Source organism: Hipposideros armiger, unplaced genomic scaffold, assembly GCF_001890085.2.
Source record: "Hipposideros armiger isolate ML-2016 unplaced genomic scaffold, ASM189008v1 scaffold_272, whole genome shotgun sequence".
In the NCBI taxonomy this organism is placed as follows: Eukaryota; Metazoa; Chordata; class Mammalia; order Chiroptera; family Hipposideridae; genus Hipposideros; species Hipposideros armiger.
The window spans coordinates 334,736-356,680 of NW_017731622.1; positions in this window are offsets into that span (position 1 = coordinate 334,736).

The following is a 21,945-nucleotide window of genomic DNA, read 5'->3' on the forward strand; positions in this document are numbered from 1 at the left end:
TTTAAGTGAGTCAGCTCTCTTGATCTTCTCTATAAGTGTTTTTCATAGGATTCTATTTGTCTCCTGGTTCTCATCAGGCACATTATTTTTAGGTGTTCTCATCCATTTCTGTGGCTTCACCCACAGCTATATATTCATTAGGCTCAAAAGTATTGTCTCCAATTCTAAGCTCTACATCATTGCATTCAACAAGCCACCAGTTAGCACGTAGTGTTTCCAATTGATCATGCCCCACGTAAACTCAATATCACTCTGCCTACCTCATCTATCTTCACTACCTCAATTAACATCACCCTGCCTTGAATTGCCTGGCTGAAATTCTTGGAATAATTCCTGGTGTTATTGATTGTACCTGAGTCTATATGAGCCCATATATTATTAGATCGCCCCATACTGGCACCTCACCAAAGTGAAGAGTCATCTCTTGCTCACCTCAGTCCTGAATAATTTGTTCCAACAATATTGTCAGCTCTGCATTGTGACCTATACCAAATCTCATGAGCTTCTCATCTCAGCGATCCACTACCTCACTATTATCTTTGCATTCATCTTCCATATTTGGCTCCTAAAGACTGTTTCCATGGTGATATTCTGGGTCACCCTCTTAGACTACATTTCTCCCTTGGCTGTGCTGCCTTAGTTAGCCCCATGCAAATTCTTCTCAAGATCTTACATTCCCTCAAGACCACTTTCTTGATAGCAAGGTAACCCTTCAGCCATATTTGCCCTATCCCAAAGAACAAGCACTTGATAGATTCTATTTATAAACCACTTCTCACATCTTTGTCTAAGGTCGACAAAGCCTAAAATATTTATTATCTTGCCCTTAAACTTGATGACCCTGGATTTGACCATTGAAGAATATTCTTAGTAAAAGCTAAATGTAGTTGTATATATAAAAGTAAATTTTTTACCCTTGATATCATTGTTCCAATTTGTTCTAATTTGTTCATGTGAGAGATTTCATGCCTTTAATTGCATCAAGAATAGAATGTTCTATTAAGTGAGAAAAAAATAATTTCTGTCCAAGAATCTCTCAAACTGCTTATTTCCTCCCTTAGGAATCCTGATCTCCTGCCATGAAGCACTTCTCTTATTTTGCTGAACCATTGGATGGTTCAAAAAAAATTGCTGTGGAATCATGGGTTTAGAAGATTTAAAATAAGGCAAAATATTTCACCAGGGAAATATATTAAAAGCTCAGTGTATTTATGTCTTTCCCCAGCCCAGATTCATAAGTCTAAAATAATCAGCCAGCACCACTGGGATGAGTAGGTTTCCTGGCTGATGAAGAAAGAGGTATATTCAGTGAATGCCTTGTGTCCTTACATGCTGCTTTGGCAGGCAGTAAATGGGATTACCCATGCTTCATTTGGAGAAAGCTTGGCCTAGAATATATATCTGGTTGTACCTGAATAGAAAAGGAGCACTTCCTACATCATAAACAACCCTCAGCCCTTGCATAGATGTTAAAACCTTGGGTGCCTCTATTGTGGTCCTTAATTCTGTTAATTGCCCTAGGTAAAGATTAGCTGCTCTTGTCAATTTAATTCCGCTTTAAACAAAGCAACAGGGTCACTATTTTCTCTCTCTCTCTCTCTCTCTCTCTCTCTCTCTCTCTCTCTCTCTCTCTCTGTCTGTCTCTCTCCCTCACCCTCTCCCTCCCTCCCTCTTTCTCTTTGCCAGCAAACAGGATTGAGTTGTCATGTAGCTCTAATAGGCAGCGCGGGGAATCGTTAGTCCACCTCAACACCCTGACTGATGGGCACTTCACTTCAATCATCTGCCTGAGCAGTAGTGGCCCAGTACTATTGACACTGTGTCAGCTGCGAGAGAAGATGCCTTAATCGGCCACGACACCCTCTGCATTGATTTGACAAGTTGCTGTAATGACCTTCTTGTTTTTCTGAAGGATTACTGTTTACTCGGGAGGTGCTGCTGACTAAATGTACTGCATCGTCATGGAAACGCTGATGGTGGAGGCTGCCTCTCCACCAGGCCTGGGTGGAGGGTGACAGTGATAGGAGACTCTGAATATTTCAATGAACTGGTCTTTCCCAATAGTGCTAATTCCAGCCCATTAATCAGACCCACTCTGAAGAGCCAACTGGAATTAGGGACCAGCCTTGTCAGGTCCCTTGTAAAAGATAGTTTGCTACAAAATGCATTCTTTTCCCAGAATTCATGTTTGGGTTTTCCTTATAGTGAGAATGCTCTGTTCACTGTGATCACCTTCTGACTGCACCTGAAAATTATTACCATTTACATATTATTGAAGGAGACTGCCTCTTTCTTCACAGACACATCCGTGCATTAGAAGGGATAAATTTGGAAGGAAAGAGAACAAGACTTTAAGCACCTACAATGTGACTGGAAATATGTTAACACTGTTACATTTATGAATAAGAATTGCTCTATAAATCTTAGCTATTATTAGTATCCTATTTCACTGATTCTAAGATATATGATTTGCCCATCCTAACATTTCTGAAATCAGGTACATCTTATAAATCAATCCCAGTGTACATTTGTTGTCAGCCAAGTGGCAGTTGTGACATAGTTGGGAGAAAACATTTCATTGACATCTTCTAGTAAGAACAAAAAAACAACAGCATCAGCGTGCCTTAGATACAGTGTTGCAGACTTTTTGTCATGAATGCTTTGTACAGACTACTTCTTTGAATCCTTAAAAAATCTTGTACAATTACATATTGCATTTGTCTGCAAGTAGCAGAGACCTCACAACAGAGGACTAAACACAAAAGGATTAATTTTTTTTCTCTCAAATGACAAGTCTAGAAGGAAGAGGTTGCTGGCATTGTTTCAGCAACTCAAGGATGTCACAGCCAAGGCCTCAGCAGTTCTTTGTCTTTTTCCTCATGGACCCAAGAAAGCTGCTGAATCTGAAGACTTCACATCCTGATTGCAGATAAAAAGAGTAAATAAAGACAGCAGAGTATAACACTTAGCTGCATCGGCCTCTTTTTAAAAATTCCTCTATGTCACTCTTAATAATTTCCACTTTTATCTCATTGACACTCTTATCTGCAAGGAACGCTGGGTCTTTTTTCAAAAATCATAGCGTATTACCACCCCTGCCAAAACGGATTATTACTAAGGACAAAGAGCAGAATCTGTATTGTGTAGGCAACTCTGACCTACACTATGAACAAGGTATTACTACTATATGCCCACTGTACTAATCATGAAATTGAAGCTTAAAGAGGTTAAACAATGGAACTGTCACATGAAATAAATATTCTTATTCCAGGCTACAGACAAAGGATAAGCCAAGCTTACAGAGGTTAGGTAACTTGCCCTCACAAGCCTATCTTACCCTAGAATTTTGGCATTATGTAGGACACCACAAGTTATTTTAGAGAAGACTTAAATCCAACAGCAAGATAATTTTGGGGATGGAAGGAGGAACTGGTCTAGGAAACATGATTGAGAGTATATTTTTCTTCTTCTAGGGATCCACCAGTGGCCATGAGCACAATCCATCTTCGTGGGTGCCTGTGATTTGTTTAATGTTTGTAAGCGTGCACAGAATGTCTGGCTGCTTCTCCAAGACTCTTGAACAGAGACCATCTGCCCATATTTTATTGCTTATTTTAAACCTTATTGGCCATGTAAGTGTTTTATCTCATGGGCTCTCGTTGACTCCTGACTTCCCTGGGAAAGTCCCTAGCAACTTCAACTGTGATTCAGAAGATGCTTAGGAGAAAAATTAGTTGAAGCCTGGGTGGAGGGTAAGGGATTGGAGAATCCCAAGGGTGGTAAAATAGGGAGAGATGATTATCTGAGGCACCTGGGTAGGTAAGGTGGACAGGTAGTTTCTGCTTCCAGTTTCCCTTTTCTATAGGAACTGCTTTCCCCATCCCACACCCAACACCCCCCCCACACACACACACACACCATTCCATGTGGTTCTGACAGTGCTGCTAATCATGGAACCCCAATTAGCTCCCTGGTTCGAAGCTGGACTCAAGTCACCAGGCTAAACCCAAATTGTAAACAGGTCTAGTAATTGGGGATGTGACCCAAGTAGGACCAGTCAGAAACCTCCCTGAGATTCTGCATTTGGGTACTGAAAGAATGTCTCTCTTCCTTTTAGGCCATAAGCCATTAATATAAAAGCCTGGGGATGCTAACAACCATCTCTCTCACCACCTGGATAGGGCTTGTCTGAGAATGACACAATCATACAGTGGGAAGTGAATCCAGACATGGAGAGAGAGCCAGAGCCCTAGCATCATTTGAGCACCTGAATATCTAGCAATGCCTAAAGTTTATATATATATATATATATATATATATATATATATATATATATATAGTTTCAAACTATGTTATCAAAGCAACAGCAACAGAATGAAGCACCATTGCTAAATAAAGCCAAAGCTTAGTTAACTGAAAAGTTTAAAGGAACATAAACAAGGCCCTTACCCAAGACTGTTTGAAGGACAAATAAAGAATGAGTAGAGGAGAATGGTTCAAAATTGAGTTTAAGAATGTGGAAGATGTGATATAAGTTTTCTTCACACAGTGATTATATACGCACACATGCACATGCACACACACATATACATACATATATACTGTATTCTCTCATGGATGTATGTGTACACGTGCATGTGTACATGTGTATACACGTATTTTTTAGATTGATTTAAGTGTCATTGTGATTGAATTAGTTGTGCTTATAGCAAATTTGAATTTTCTTAAAGTTCCTTTTTCTCATTTTCTAAAACAACACATAGGAAATAAAAGGTTCCCATCAAAATCACAAAAAGGTCAATGAATTTTTCTTGTTATCGTCTAGTGGATAACTGAAAACTCACCCATCTCTTCTGTTGGAAAGAGCCTCAGAAGCACAGAAGCTGATGCATTATCCACAGTTCTTCAAGCTCCTTCTGCAGACTGTTTCCTTTAATGAGTTTAAAAATCCAATAATAACTATGCAGATTGGAGCAGAATCAATTGTGCTATCCTTATTAAAGTTTTTCGCTATTCACAACATGTATTTATAAATCTTTTCATGGGAGGACACATGCATGTTTCCCATACCATGCTAGATGTGCCTTCTACACAGGTTGTCAAGAAGCAAAATACAGGCATATAAGAAATGTTCAACTAGATCATATGCGACTCAGTTAAATAAATACTAAGGTGGCAGACTCTAACAGTGATTCACTGTAAAATTGCTAATAGACTGTGCATTGTCTGTTAGGCCCATATTGTGTTACTGCTGAGTCAAATTAAAGGGCGAGGAAAGTTAGATTTGTGTGTCACTTTAAATTGAAGCATGCTTCAATGTACTATTGGAGAATAATGAAAGAATACCTATAGACCAACATATGTTGGCATGGTAATGTATTAAGCCAAAATAAATGGCGCAGTCATCTGAAGCAGGAACTAATGATGGCTAAATCAGCAGTTAACAAGCTGGGGGCCTGACATATGTCAGGTTTTGAGAGACAGAGAGAAAACATTAACAGTCCTGCTGATCAACATCATATGAGGGTTTTAAAAAAAAGTTCATTGGGTCTTGCTAACCTGTGCCTAAAAGGAAGAGTCACTGAATGCATGTCTATCACAGTCTGGTGACCTTAAATGGGCCCCCCTACCCCGAACCCCAACCCCAGCCCAGGCCATGGGCAACAAGTACAATAGATATCCTGATAAACTTCTCTCTCTGATTGTATTTGCAAGGATTATGATAGTAATGAATTACCTTTCCTGCATGCACATTTGCACATTAGATCCCCTGGTGATCCCATAAATTAATAGGAATGCTACAATCGTGGAATTCAGAACCTCTTGAACAGCCAGTGGAACCTTCCAGTTCCTCTCAGAATCATCTGCAAAGGCAGTCACCTATGCGATCGCCATCGTGAGATGGGTTTTATCATGGACAAAGCCACGTCATTGACTTGTGCATGTTCATTATTCTCATACATTAACAAAACCAAGAAGTCAGTCCAGCCTGGGACAAATTCTCCAAGAGAAAATGGAGGAAGAACAGATCAGTGATTGGAAACCTGACTTGCTTTTCACATTAAAAAATGACTTCACTTTTTGGAAACAATGAATCCTGTGCGGTAGCTCAGTGGGATTTTTAGTGGTGAGTGGCCCTCGCCTGGATTGGGTGAGAGCGCTGTTAGATTTACTTGGCCCCTGGGTTGCCTCTTCAGCATCACCTCCTGTCGCCTTACAGCCGATTCTTAGACCACCCCTCCTGCATTAGCCTCTGACCCATTAGTCGAGAGAGTGTCTCGGAAAACTGAGGCCGGATGGAATGATATCTGTAAAGCTCTCTCGGGGGGCGTCTCGGCCTGACTGGGACCTGATGGAATGATATCAGCTGTCTCCCCTGGGAGGACATGTAATTATGTCTTGGGGCAATGTGGTGGAGTACGAAGGCATAGCATTTGCTGGAGTACATTGGGAAAAGGTCATTGGAAAAGGCCTTAAGGCGCACCAGAATACATGGTTAGTGACTGACAGCACAGCAGTTTACTTCCTTGAAAAGAATCAATAAAAACCATGCGTTGACCCGATTTGGTGGCTCAGTCTATCTCTGAAGGCTGAGTCCCTTGGTCTCGCTCTTAAATCTTACTTTTGTCTCTTGTACTTATTCAATCTGCGCCGCCCCTCTCGTGTCCCATTTGCCCTTGCCACGCTGGACGTGACAACCTCCTTTCCCTTACTAGCTTCATACTTCAAGTTCTGAACATTACCAATGTTTGCCAAACTGGCATCTGCCTATTGCCCCCAGGCCTCTAGACATTCTCTCCTCCTGCCTCTTCACCTGGAAACCTCTCAATGATAGTCTAGGTCTCGGTTTCTGTTCGTTCTCTTTGCAACAATATCCCTAACCTAATGATCCTTAGAGTGTGGTCCCCAGACCACCAAGCCTGACATTTTGTGAGAGCTCATTAGAAATGCAAATTCTTGTGCTTCTGTCTTGCATACCCCTTTCTGAACATGAAGATTAATAACCAAGCAGTTATCATTCATTGCGAGGTCTGCTAAAGAGAAAACCACAGGCCCAATATGGCATCACTTGTGCTAAAGCCCATGATACGAAACCTAGATTTAATACCTGACCTAATCGCTATTTCAAATTCTCCCAGAAATATAATCATAATCAACCAATCTAGAATTTTCTGGTCAACACCAAGGAGGTAATCTGTCACATGGGCCCTCTCTATTTCTTCCCCTGTCCTGTAGAAAAGGAGGTATTGTAATCTGCAAGATAAAAACCCTGCCCTTCCCTTCTCCCCCAAAAGAAGATGGCCTGGTCTAAAAATAACCCTTTCTTTTCTTTTGTTAATAGCTCCCCTGCCCCACCCTTTTTCCTATAAAAACCATCCATTTTTTTTACAACCCCTGAGAGCAGCCTTCTAGTTGTTAGCTGGGATGTTGCTCAATTAATAAATCCAATTAGGTCTTCAAATTTACTCCGTTGAATTTTGTTCTTTAAAATGTCTCACCCATCATACTATTGCCCTACAGAGCATAGAATGTGCCTGTCCTTGCTTATATTCTTTGTGCCCAGGTGATGTTACTGGGGGAAGTTCCAAGCCTGGCTGACTGATGCATAGTAGGTGCTCAATGTCTATCTATTGAATGAATGAATGAAAGTAAATGAAAGGCAGAATCATAAGGTGGTTTAATATGCAGGCTCTGGAGCCAGACTGCCCAGGGGTTATGTCCTGGCTCCTATGTTGTTCCTGGTTGTGTGGCCCTAGACAGTTTCTTAGTCTCTATGTTTCCTGTCAAAAGAGGCATGGTAATGGCCCCAGTTCTGTAGGTGTTGTGTGTGAATTCTAGATCAATACTGGTAAAGTACTTTGAACAATGCATGGCATTTAGTAAGTGCCACTATTAGGAGTATAAAACAGGACTTTAATTCTGACATATTCATGTTGCCAGAGGATTTCAGTGGATTTCTCCAAAGGGTACTTGAAATTAGAACCTGGAGAGAAATACACATATTTATGTATACCGCGGGTGCCAAAAATATGTATACAAGTGGGCACTTTGGTCAATGTTGCTCAAGCAGTAGTTCGCCATAATCAGAAGTGTCTGGACGCTGATGATAACCACTTTGAATGCCTCTTGAAATTGCAGAAGTCAAACATGACTTGTATTCATCTTTTGTTATCAGTATATATTGAGTATTAAAATTTTAATCCAGTTTTCCTTTCTTAAAACGTGTATACATTTTTTGGCACCTTCTGTATATCTTGATTCTATATTTTATTTCTTGGCACTTTTCAACAAGTGTCTGGAGAAAAGCTTTTGCTGATGTTGTTTTCTACCCAATTAACAGTGTTGATAAATTTGAAGCAGAGCTGGTAAGAGTAGAGACTTGTTGAAGAGTCTCTTTCTCACTCCTCCCTTCTCACCTCTTCTTTTGCTCAGCCCCCTTCTTTTTTTTTCTCTTCTTTTTCCTATTTCCTCTTTCCCTCTTTCCCCTCTTTTCTCTTTTGTTTTCTTTCTATCTATCTCCTTTGTCTGTCCATCACCCTCTCCACTTCCACGCTAATGACTTCCTACTTCTCTTCCTCCCTCTCTCCCCTGGGTGCTTCTGAAACTATCAACTGGTTTCTGCCACAAAGAGTCTGAGATAGCCAAGATTGAGAAATAACTCTTAACTGCCACCGCTTCTAGCCCCGATGAAAACACTAGGAAAGAACTGGGGGGCAAGAAAAATGAATGTAAATGAAGCCTTCAACGTTGTTTTGTTCACCAAACCTGAGCTTCGCTGTGCTTTCAGCTGAGGGCATCCTGTTATAAAGTTGTCCACAAAGCAAAGACTGGCAGGGCCACCCAGAGGCCATCTTTGGTGTTCCTGATAGCCCAGCCCGCCAGCAGAGTGCCAGTCTCACAGGCATGCAAACCAGGCAGACTGCAGTTAGCTGTGTGCTGCCTGGCATCAGATGTTTCAGCCAGCCATGCAGCATGGAGGGGGCCTTAAAGGAAAGAGCTAGTGAAGTCCCTGTGCCCAGATGCTAGGTCAGCTGCTCACAGGTGCTAAAGGGATGATTCTGCTGTGTGGAGGGAGGTTGGACAAGATGACTTCAGAGATTCCCTTGAAGTGGAAATTCTGTGATTGTGTTAATTCTTGAGTCCAAGCTCCTGTTGTAGGGAACTGGAATTCTGCTGGACTCTAGGTCACCTCACCTCACACCTCTAACCACGGAGGCCCTTCTTAATGGTTGGCACCTTCTCTCCCCTCTGCCAGAAAAACCATGCCTCCTTGGAGTTTTACCTTAGCCCTGCACTCTTTCTCAAGTGTTATCAATAATCAAATAGCTCCCCCTGAAGTGGCCAAAAAGATGGGGGCACCGCCAGGCTGGCTGATGGTGGCTTATAGGCTCAGATGAGGATGTGGCTTGACTTAGGAGGGAACTTATGGTGAAAATGGACCATGCCCTTCTTTGCCTCCCCTCTCAGCAGAGAAGCCCTCTGCTCCTCCCAGGAATGCATCCTCCTCCTCCTCCTCCTCCTCCTCCTTAACAGCCAAACCAAATTTACACCCTATATCCCCCATCTCCCAGCTAAACAGGTGACTCCTGCCAGGACAGGAAGAGAAAAAGGGCATTATCTGCTTCTACCTCTGGCTCCCCTTCATTTCATTGAGCTCACATGTTCCCTCTTCACGTCACTGAAAATGTTATTTATCGATCCTGCTGACAGCGGCAGTAAATAGAACCTGGGCTGTTTTACATCGCTGATGAGAAGGCAGGCTCCATAACTCATCAGGCCCAATCTGATTTCACATCAGTCCTCTTCTCCTTTTTTCTCTTCTGTATCTTATTACAGAAACAGGAATTAATACACATGGACAGAAGAGAAATGAGTTCAGCTGCTCTTAGGGCTTTTGTGGGAAGGCGAGCATCCTCACTGGCTCCTTAAGAGAACTTGACGGATGGGTCAACCCGGTTGCCGTCTGCAGGCACGCGCTCACTGAGGCCCATTAGCTGTGCCCTAATGATAATAGACTGTGGGGTCATCACACATTTGGGCTTCAGCTGAGATTTGGGGATTATAGTAGCGATAGAGAGCCCCCTACCCATTCTTCCAAATCTGTGTGCAGCTACAGGTCATGGGTATCCTGAACCATAAGATAAAATGGCACATTTTCATGAAATGCCTATTTTACTTCAATATTTAAGGAGCAAATGTGTATTAAAATAAACACATATATTTTAATGTTGCATTGATTCAAATGGACGTAAATTTTAATGGGAAACCTCGAAGAAATTTCACTCTCATGATGAGCCTCTTGGAGCTATGCTTTAGACCCTTGGTGATGGGCAATCATTTCACTCTGGCTTTGGGGCCTTCTCATACAAAATACTTTCAGAAATGAGCTCATCTATTTATCCTACTCTTCTGAAAGCATTGTCCTTTTTAAGGACCTTGCTTTGTGAAACTCAACCCACAAAAACAGACAGTGGATCTACACTGACAGCCAGGGTATTGAGTGGAACCTGTGCTGGATGTAGGATGGTAAACCTGAGGTGGTTTTCCAGGCCATCCCTTTGTTGCAGGACTTTGGGTACATAGCTCCCTCTTCCGCAAACCTCACTCTCTTTCTTTATTAAATGGCAAAGGTGGTATCTGCCTGCCTGGATCCTTGTGTGCATGAACTGAGACAAAGAGAGTTTTGCTTGTCAACATTCTTGTAAGGGATTTTTTCTAGAGCATTCAACCACAGAATCAGCACTGATTTATAAAGTCAGAGGGCATGTGAAAAGACTGCACGCTATAAATTGTCTCACCGTGTAAAACACAATTTGTATCATTATTGAGCACCTGCTAGTTGAATTAAGGCCAGACACTGCAGAATGCTAAGTAAGACTAAGAATGCTAAGGAATTCCATGTCTAACTGAGAGAATTAGACAAATGTGACCAAAGTGGGATAACTAGCAAGTGACAGCAAGAATGTCCAGGTGGACTGTGTGTTCAGACTTTATAATAAAAACAAGACAATCACAGCTAACCTTTATGGAGGCCTCTCATATGCCTGGCGTTGTCCTAAAGGCTTTACCTGTGGTTACTGCCTCTAAACCTCCTAACAAACATCCAAAATTTATCTTCATTTTATAATTGAAGAATTGAGGCATAACAGGATGAAGAGGCTATAGTGTTTGCACCCAGATTTGTTTGACTTTAGAGCCCCTCCCTAAGAGGCTTTCCCAGGGTGTTGTGTCCATGCAGGGAGGGGATGCATGAAAGTTTGCGAGAAAGCCCAATTTTCTCCACCTCTCCTAGGCTGAACACTAGCGATCCCAGACCCCTCATTGTGCCTCAGTTTCTTCATTTGCAAAATAAAGAGATTGATTTAGATGACCTGAATTTTGAGATTCTAGCTACACTTGTGAAAAGGGAAACTAGGCAGATTCAACTCCATTACACAGAAGCTTCAGGTAGGTTTTGAAGTTTTTATTCTAAAGGGAATGGAGAAGGTCATGGTAGAACCCCAAACTAGGCTTCATTTAGCTCTAAGAAGATGATGCCTTTTATTTTAGAAAAATAGAGGTGGGACAAAATTTTCCACAACTTATCCACTGCTTTGGAATAAATTTTGGATATATGTGCATATATATTCAAATATAAAATATACATATTCATGTATAACAGGAGATAGATACATATATAAGCCTATGTATATGCATTCAAGCTTTTATCATTATTATAATTGTAACTTTTAGGCTGACTTGAGTTTTAGGCTGACTCTCCCCCCTATACTCAGAGCCATGGGTGTTGAGACCTCTGAAAATCCCAGCTCTTTCTCATTTCTTCTCTGTCTTTAGAACTTGCTGCTGCTCATTTCCCAGCTATTTCATAGTTCCTCACTTTGCTTAGAAACATTTCTAATTTGTTACATTGAAAAGTGTATTGCAAATGAAGTTTAATACGAAATGTTTTGTACCAAGAAAACTAATGCCCCGTTTTCCCCCCCTAATGAATGCCAAAATCATCACAGACTCAAGGCTCATGAATAATGTATATCATCCAATTAAGTGTAAATGCTGTTCAGTTCTTGCAACTAGTATGTGATGCCGGTTCTGGCCTTAGAATGGGCACTCAAGCTGGGAATGGGAGAAGGGGGTTGGGGAGGGTGAATGGTTGTGTGCGTGTGTCTGACAGCTAAGTCCCCACAACTTGTAGCATGCTCATTACATCCTGGGAGTTAAACTTTTCATGCTCTAGTCTGCAGAGAGATGTTTTTTCCAACCACAAAGAGAACACATCTTAAATTTCTAAATTCCCAATCCTTAATAGCCTGGGAGCTCTGGCCTAGTCATGCTGTCCTTCACCAGTAAAAACAGCAACTCTAACTGGCCTGCAGACCCCTTGCCCCAATCTGGACTACTCCAGAAGGTCAGCCTCTGGAGGCCTCCTCTCCAAGGAAGCCATAGCTCTGACCCTGTGGGTAGCTCATTTATCCTTTTGCCTCCTGATCAAGAAATCCTTCTTCACCAAGAGATCCTGGCAGCCTTTTGAGGCTGCTGAATTGGGTGTGTTCTCGATCTTCTACTGCCAAAAACACAGAGCCAGGAAGGTGTGCTATCAAGGCACTGCTTTCACACACCCAGGAAAGTTGGTCGTTTCATAGACCTGAGCTTCAGTTCCCTCATCAGAAACAGAAGGTGGTAAATAACAATGGTTGTGTCCCAGGTGGGTATGTAGGCTAGAAGTGGTGTTACCTGTAAACCCTGAAGCCTCGTGCAAATGTTTTATAAGCACCCTCTTTGCTTTGAGTGTCTAGACATCCTCACTTACAGCTTCATGACAAATGTCCAGGACCTCAGCTGGCCTGAGTCTGATTAATGTTGTTCATAAAAATATACATCCATCAGGGTTTCCATTTGTAGTATTTAGCTGTGCCAAATAACAGAGCCAGCCAGTGGTTTCTTAGCATTACACGGTCTAATAATGAATGTTAGAATTTTTTTCAGCCTGAAATCTCTTCTTATAACTCAGGGCTGATGAGTGCTGCCCTACATTTCTCGATGAATCCAATTTAACACTAGACGAAGCAGTGACTCAGACTAACTTAAATATCTCAAGACGAGTTTCACCTTTTCCTCTGAGGCCGTATCAGTTCAATTGCATAAGTGCAAATTTATTGAAAGTGGTTTGGTGCTTAGCTTTTCTCTATTGGCAGTAATGGAGTTTAAATTTATAGCAGGCTGATGAATTTCAGATAAGAGAACCATTACCTTACAACAACATTAAGGAAAAATATATAACTCCAATTGCTGAACCTCGAATGCGTATTGTTTGAATGAGGGGAGATGGATGAGGTAGGCTGACATTTGCAAATGCAATTCCTCTCCATCCTCATAGTGCTAGCCCAGAAGTTTGAAAACCTGGCATATTCCAGGAAGGGTTTGGGATACTTGTGCATTATAATAAAATAGCAGAAGCAGGATATAATCTAGAGGTGAGGATTTTTCCTTCTCTTTAGCAATATCATTGGAGGTGTCTCCTGGCAATGCACCAAGGCTGTTTGTTATAGGGCTTAGGTTGTTCATTTGGTATTTGCAATGTGCCTCTCTTGTATGTCATTTTCCTTTTGCTGTATGGTTTTGCCTTCCCATGGAGTGGGAATCTGGCATTATGGAGACAAAAATAAAAGATGCCCAGGACAAACGTGCAAGGCTTCCGAGAGTTTGAAAGAGGCCTGGGCTTCTCCATTTTCTTGAGGCTCCCGGTATGTGGGGGGAAAAGAAGAAAAACTGAAACAGGGTTACAAAAATCATGTTTTTAAATTGCTAGGCTGTACAAATTAACTCTTTAAATTAAAAAATGCAATATTATTGTGCTACACCTAAAATAACCACAGAATTGATAAAATAGGGGTTAGGTACAATATTTGTCCATAATGGAACACAAGTTTCAGGTCGTGTGATGAACTTTATTTTCTCCCAATTCTGTCGCATATCTCAGCAATTGTATGAATCACCTCACTTGAAGGTAAATTCTAAATGTGAGATCCGTTGTGGGTCTGTGTGTCAAACAGCCTTCTGCTTTCCTGTTTCCACCCCATTCCCCTATAGGCCATACTTGGGCAAGATAATATTTTTCTGGCTTGTCTATAAACTACATATGTGTTTGTGGCAGAGGTAGAGGGGAGGGATTCTTGGCACCGCAATGGTCCAAGGTAAGACCCCAAGCCTAAAGGGCTCTAGTCCATTTCCTCAGGAGAGACGTATTCTCACTATTTTCAAAGAGAAGAGAAGTGTCACCCAGGCCCCAGGGAAACCACTCTTGGGATAGTTTCTCTGTGGTCCTTTCTCTGTTCAAGCCCCCCTAACTGCGGTTTACACTGTGCATAATGACCCAGCCACACCCAGGCCCTAGGATGAGAAGAAATGGAGAAAAAAGTCATTTCATTTCTATGAATCTCCCTGACCTTCCTGAGCAAGGAGTGACTGAGGGATGAAACCTTGTAAACTGCCTTTTTCATTGTAGACACTGCACCCCTGGCCTTTGTCCCAACACTGCAGGCAAGGGATGGAAGTCTCTCCCCCGGTGAAGCTGCATGTGTAGGATCTTTTCTGGGTGGCTTTCCCTGTCTGTCCTAGAACACCAGAGGCATCTCAGCACTTAAAATGCTATTAGCTTGAAGATAAAAACCCTAGTTTTTGGTAAATAATACCAGAGGGATTTGTTTAGAATGAAACATTCATTTTGTGGTTATACACACAGCAAATTTGAAAGGAACAGGGCTGAATTCTGTGAGCCAGTCAGTTATCTTGCAAAGAACCGGCTATTAACTGAACTCTTCAAAGTTTGAATAATATTACATAGGCAAACAATTTGATGTTTTGCCAGCCGTTTTTTCAGCCAACAGATTTTGGTGTGACCCAGTCTTGGAAAGGTTGATAGTGTCTTTTTGGCCTAAAGCAGACCACTAAGGTCCCTTCTTAGAATAGCCCAACAGACTAATGTGGCCTTTTAGTGGAAAATAGTATTTCAAATGCAAATTGCAGAACAGTGTCCAATGCTGGTCCAAGAATGTCAATTACAATATTAATTTGAAGTCGTTGAGTATCAATAACCACAAGTGTGTTTGTTTAATGTAAAGACAATGACACACATCAAAGTAGAAACAAAAGTAATAATAACAATCATATATTTTGATTTACAAACAATTTTACAAGTGAGCAAAAAACCAGAGGTTATTTAGTTCAAATTCCTTATTTTATAGATGAAGAAACTGGGGCCTTTAGAAATGTTTCAGATGGCTTCCCTAGGGTGTAGATTTAAGTCCCATCTTCTCTGCTTAGTGTCTTGGCTTACAGAAGTTGAATTCCTGGAGCTTCTGGATTGGGAAGACACATTGAATTTTTGGTCCCATTTTAATTTTTCTCAAAACTCATAAAATATCATTAGAGTGCTTTTTAATTTTTCTGAAAAGCATGAAATCTTAAGATTGATAAATAGTTTAATGTGAACCTGATGGCTTGATTAATTAATCACCAAGCTGAGGAACCACTACAATTCATATGTCAATTCAGACTATTTTCGGGAAATGATTTGAATCAATTGCTAATAAAATTGAGAAATTTAGGAGCCATTTTCTGACTTCCGAATGACAGGGCTCATATTTAACTCAAGAGATGTGACAGTTAATGACAACATAAAAAGTGCCATGAATTATTTTCCAGATCATGGGAAAATTACAGCATCTCCCCATTGAAACAGCTCTCAGCTCATCAGCATGAAAATAAACAGCTTTAATCACATGCTAAGAAATCTTTGATGCTGTTTAAAATCTAGGTTCTTTTTGAAATAAACAAAGACCATAATCCTCTGGAACAATTGTAATATTTTACAACCTCTCCCTTAATACAGAGCGATACATGAACCTATTCTAACTGATATTAGAGCTGAAACCCCATGGGAAAAAAAAATGGTGCATTGTTGTTCTTAGATCTAATTACTTTAAACCCTTAAAATAGATAGAGTTTAATTTTTCTTCTCTGCTTTAATTCATAGCCTAAGCATTCCAATCCTGTTTATGTTGAAAAGAGCTTGGGTTGTATATCTTTACATAACTTTTCATTTCCAGCCAGACTCTTTAATTAATTTAAAGTTACAGCTAGATATAACAAGATAGTTATTGTATGTTAATGAAATATCAATGGAAAGTGCACTAATCAATATTTAATCTAATTAAGGCTGATATAAGGCAATCTTATTATGTAATTAACTTAAAAACAGCATAAGTAATACAAGCATGTTTAAACTTTTATTAATATATTTGTTAAGAATTTTTGGATCATGCTGTTTTATGGGCTTACTTGAGAGATATAAAATTAAAATGTTTGTCAAGATGCTACTGGAACAACTATTAAATGTTGCTCTTAATCACCTTAAGAGTCCTTAAGGTTCCCGTGAAGTTCTAATAGTCTCACTAAGGATGAAAAATGATTTTGCGACAAGCAAGAGTCCACATATAAAATCTTTCTGTAATGGTATTTTAATTTTTTAAGTCCCCATGCTGCTTTGCAAAGATGATGTATACAACAGGGCTGGTACATGCAAGAAAGTTTGAAATATGTTCAATATTTTTATGAACATTCCTTAAAGAGCTCTATACGTTGCTGGAGAGAAAAATTATATTGAACAATAAATATCATTGAATTACTCTGCATACACCTTATGGGATTTTAATGTCACAGCTTCACAAATTTCTGTAAAATTGGAACTTGGGGGTTGAACTTTGGTGGGACAGTGATTATCTCATACAAAGAGCGGAATCAATAGTTATATTTTTCAGAGTCTCAAACATACTAAGTTACAATATGGGGAAACATTTAAATGAGGAAGAATCTTGAGGCCAAATCCAGGAACAGGTCATTGTGCATAGACGTTAACAGGGGTGGTGCTATGGAATATACATTTGTGCTGAGTAAGGTAAAATAAAAGATGAGTTCAAAAAGGCAAAACTCTTTTTTAGGGTCATTGCTCAGAAAGTTCGCAGTGTTTCATGGTTCCCTAAATCCAGCAAGCAAACATAGCTCTTGAACCAGAGAACTCTCTACTTGAATCTGCCCATTCCATTTACAGGTAAATGTATTTAGAGACTCTTTGGCTCCTTTTATCATCTGGACTACCCAAAACGCTGGGAGACTTTCCTTATACAAAAAAATATAAAGACTGAATTTGGTGGAACAGTGATTTTACTCCAAAGCCTTCAATTACTTCCCCTAATCTTATCATTTTATTATGGAAAGAATATAGGAGTTAATGGGACAATTTATTGTCCTCCACCATTCTTAGTATGCATGCATATTTTGCCAAAATGGTGGAATGGCATTTCTATGTTTTTATTTCTGTGAATGAGGGAGGGAAGGATAACTTATACCTATGATTCTTCATCTCTCCTATGAGTGATGATACCAGAGTTGAGCCATCATATATTATCTACACAACATATTTTTTTCCCTCTCTCTTGAGAAGGGCTACAAATGCTGAAGATGATAGTTATGGAAGATGTGAAAGACATAAAAGTTGTGGGATAAAGATGTTCCAAGTAGAAGTAAACTTTTAAATATTTCTTTGTGACTGTTGGTAATGAAGCCATTGATACGCCTGTGGTACGCTAACAAGAATAACTGGAAATGCTTACATTCACTTCTGTTTTTTTCTTTTTTTTTAACCATAGTTAGAACTATCTTGAGTCCACAATTCCTGTTGTATTATAAATCTTTTATAGCTAGACAGCTTTTAGGCCTAAACAGCTGTTAAGGCAAGTGAGGGAAGGATTTACAAAGGCCTTCCTTCTGTAGGCTCATGCCTAAACCCAGTCTGACCGTCAGGGCTAATTTTCTTTGGTCTGGAACAAAGAACACAGATGGACTCTTTAGGAGAGTTTCTTAGTAGAGCCACATCTAAATTTGATGTATTCTTGCTGGTCTAATATATTACCCTCAGCATTTTTCTCCCCAAAGAAAAATGGCTCTGTATTTTCTGTGTCCTTTTTAAGCCTTTATTTATTTATTTATTTTTAAAGATTTTATTGGAGAATTGGGGGAGTGGAACAGTGTTGGGAAACTGGGGAAAGGGACCAGCCAAGTTGTTGTTCTTCAATCTTCGTTGTGGAGGGCGCCAGACGCCATCTGGCTGCCTATTGGCAGCTTGTGGCCTCTAAACTCAAGTTGCTATGTGCCAATCTTAGTTGCGGGTGGGTGTAGCCAATATCCCATGCAGGAGTCGACCCAGCAGCCTTGTTGTTAAGAGCACATACTCTATCCACTGAGCCATCCAGGCAGCAGCTCAGCTCAAGGTGCCGAGTTTAGTCTTAGTTGCAGGTGGGCATAACCCACCATCGAACATACGCCTTTCTTTTTTATTATCAGCTTTCTTGAGGTGCATTTTATATACAAAAAAAATCATCAATTTTTAGTGTACAAATCTATGAGTTTGGCGTGGAGAAAATCTTTGTGAGAAAATACGCAAAACATGTCTAATAAATAACTTGCATTCAAAGTAAATGTATTTAGAGACTCTTTAGCCCCTGTAGCTGCTGGACTACTACTATATGTATGTATATCCAGGGGTGCCAAAAATGAATACACATGACTTGTATTTATCTTTTGTTATCAGTATATATTATTACAATTTTAATACAGTTTTTTTCCTTTCTTAAAAACTATATACATTTTTTTGGGCCATACGCGCACACACACACACACACACACACACACACACACATGCACACACACTCACACACACACACCACACACATACATACGTATGTATATATATTTATGTAATGAAAACAACAATCAAGCAATCAAGATACAGAATAATTCCATCACCCCCACAAGTTTCCTTCTCCTTTGCAATCAGTTCCTTCCTGCTCCTGTCATAGACAATCACTGAATTGCATGCTGTTAATATAGTTTTGCTTTTTCTAGAACTTTATTCCAATGGAATCATGTAAACATGCAATTTTTTTTTGTATCAGGCTTCTTCTACTTAACATAATGCTTTTATTTTTTTATTTTTTTATGTTTTTATAAGCTGAGCCATCCTGCCACCTGTTGGCAGCTCAGCGGCTGCTCAGCTCAGGCCAGGAATCGAACCGCTGTTGGTCAGAGCTTAAACTCTTGAGTGAGCTCTTAACCAATTGAGTTACTCGGCTGGCCCTCCATAATGATTTTAAGATTCATCAAGTCTTTGATTATTTTAGTAGTTTATACTTTCATACTGCTGAGTAGTATTGCTTGAATGGATATGCCACAATGTTTATCATTTCACTATTCAATATACCTTTGGGTTTTTCCAATTGTTAGCTATTAATAATCAAGTTTATGTGAACATTTGAGTACAAATCTTTTGACAGACATGTTTTCATTTACCTTGAATAAATACTAAGAAGTGGGATTGAATGGTAAGGGTATGTTTAATTTTATTAAAACTCCCAAGGTGTTTTTAAAGAGGCTCTATAACTTTGTATTCACACCAGCAATGTATGAGAGGTCTACCTACTTCACATCCTCATCAACACTTACGTTGTTGGTCTTTTTATTTTAGACATTCTACTGGATATGCAATAGTTTTTCATCTGGTTTTAATTTATATTTACATTTTGTAGAGATGTTTAGCATCTTTTCAATTCTTATCTAGTTGTATATACCCTTTGATGAAGTTCAAATCACTGGCCCATTTTTAAAAAGAGTTTTTTCTTAATATTTTGTTGTAAGAATTCTTTTTTTTTCCCCTACAAATATTTTATTTTTTTCCCCCAGATCAATACATGACTTTTATTGCATCTTTAAAATATCACAAGTAAGTCTGAGGAATCACTCGACATCTTGGTGTTTCTGTAGCTGAACAACTTAGATCTTATTCACCAGCCTGCTAAGCTATTCCTCTTTCAGAAACATAGATACCATCCAAAAATTTTCTGATAGCCTGTTTTTAATTGTTTTGGCTTGTTGAATCAAAGCAGCTGAATTTGATACAAGTTCAATATCATTTCCTTCAGGAATTAACTCATCTCTCTGGGCTTCATATACTGAACAAGCCACACCTTACCTCATCTGACCCCTGCTGATGTAGTTTTCACCCAAAAAACTTCAAATTTCAACAAGAGAGCCATTCTCCTGAACAATAACATTGATGGGGGAGGTGAGCATACATAGACTTCATCTTGTATCTTAATTTATCTGAATACAAGTCCTTTATCAGACATGTTTTGCATATTTTCTCCCAGTGTGTGACTTGCTTTTTGTTTTCAAAACAGTGTGTTTCTTAATTTTGATAAAACCAATTCATATTTTTTTCTTCTTATGATTCATGTTTTTTTGTGTGTCTTATCAAAAAACTTTGCTTAATTCAATGTCACAAAGATTTTCTCCATACATTTTTCTATAAATTATATAGTTTTAGCTCTTAATTATAGTTCTATGATCCATGAGTTATTTATTATTATTCTATATGGTGTGAGATAAGGGTTGAGGTTCATTTTTTCAAAATGAGATCCAGTTTTTTTCTGTACCATTTGTTGGAAAAAAAAGTTCTTTTTCTCATTGAATTATCTTGGTAGGTTTGTTGAAAATAAATTAGTCACATAGGTGTGAGACTGTTTCTAAACTCTCTATTTTATCTCATTAAACTATATTGTCCATCACACTGTTTTAATTAAGGTAGCTTAATAATAAGTTTTGCTCACAGGTTATTTACCCCAATGATCTTCATTTTCAAAATGTTCTTGACTATTCTGGCCTTCATATGTCTGTAAAATTTAGAATCAAGTTGTCAATATCTTTAAAAATCCTGAAATTTCGGTTGGAGTTGAAATTACATTGAGTATTTAGATTAAATTTGTAAAATGACATTATAACATTATTCAGTTTCCAAATATATGAACATTATATAATTCTCTCAGCAATATTTTGGAGTTTTCAACATACAGCTTTTATATAGATTGTCTTATATTTGTCTCTAAATATTTCCTGTTTATGATATTGCAAATGGTATTATTTTTATTGCAATTTCCAGTTGTTGATTGCTTGTGTATTGAAGACAGAACAGTTTTGTATATTGAAACTAACACAGGGAGGCAGCCAAAAAAGGGAGACAAAGAAATAAATCCCAAATGAACAAACAGAACAAAGCTCCAGTAAAAGAACTAAACAAAGTGGAGACAAGTAATCTACCAGATGCAGAGTTCAGATCACTAGTTATAAGGTTGTTCAATGATCTCAGTGAGAACTTCAACAAAGAGATAAGAAACATAAAAATGGAGCTAAAAAACATAAAGAAGACCAGTCAGAAATAAAGAATACAATAACTGAAATGAAGAATATATTATTGGGAATCAACAGTAGATTAGATGAAGCAGAGAATCAAATCAGTTATTTGGAAGATAAGGTAGCAGAAAAAAACCCAATCAGAACAGCAAAAGAAAACAGAATTCAAAAAATAAGGATAGTTTAAGGGGCCTCTGGGACAACATAATGCATACCAACATTCACATCATAAGAGACCAGAAGGAGAAGAGAGAGAGCAAGCAATTGAAAACCTTTTTGAAGAAATAATGATGGAGAACTTGTCTAACCTGGCAAAGGAAATAGACATAAAACCCCTGGAATCACAGAGAATTGCAAACAAGATGAACCCAAAGTTGTTCACACCAAGACACATCATAATTAAAATTCCAAAGGTAAAAGATGAAGAGAGAATCTTAAAAGCAGCTAGAGAAAGCAGTTAGATCCCTACAAGGAAGCTCAATAAGATTGTCAGCTGATATCTCATCAAGAACTTTGCAGGCCAGAAGGGATTGGCAGGAAATATTCAAAGTGATGAAAAGCAAGGCCTACAGTCAAGATTATTCTACCCAGCAAAGCTATCATTTAGAATCAAAGGACAGGTAAAGAGCTTCCCAGACAAGAAAA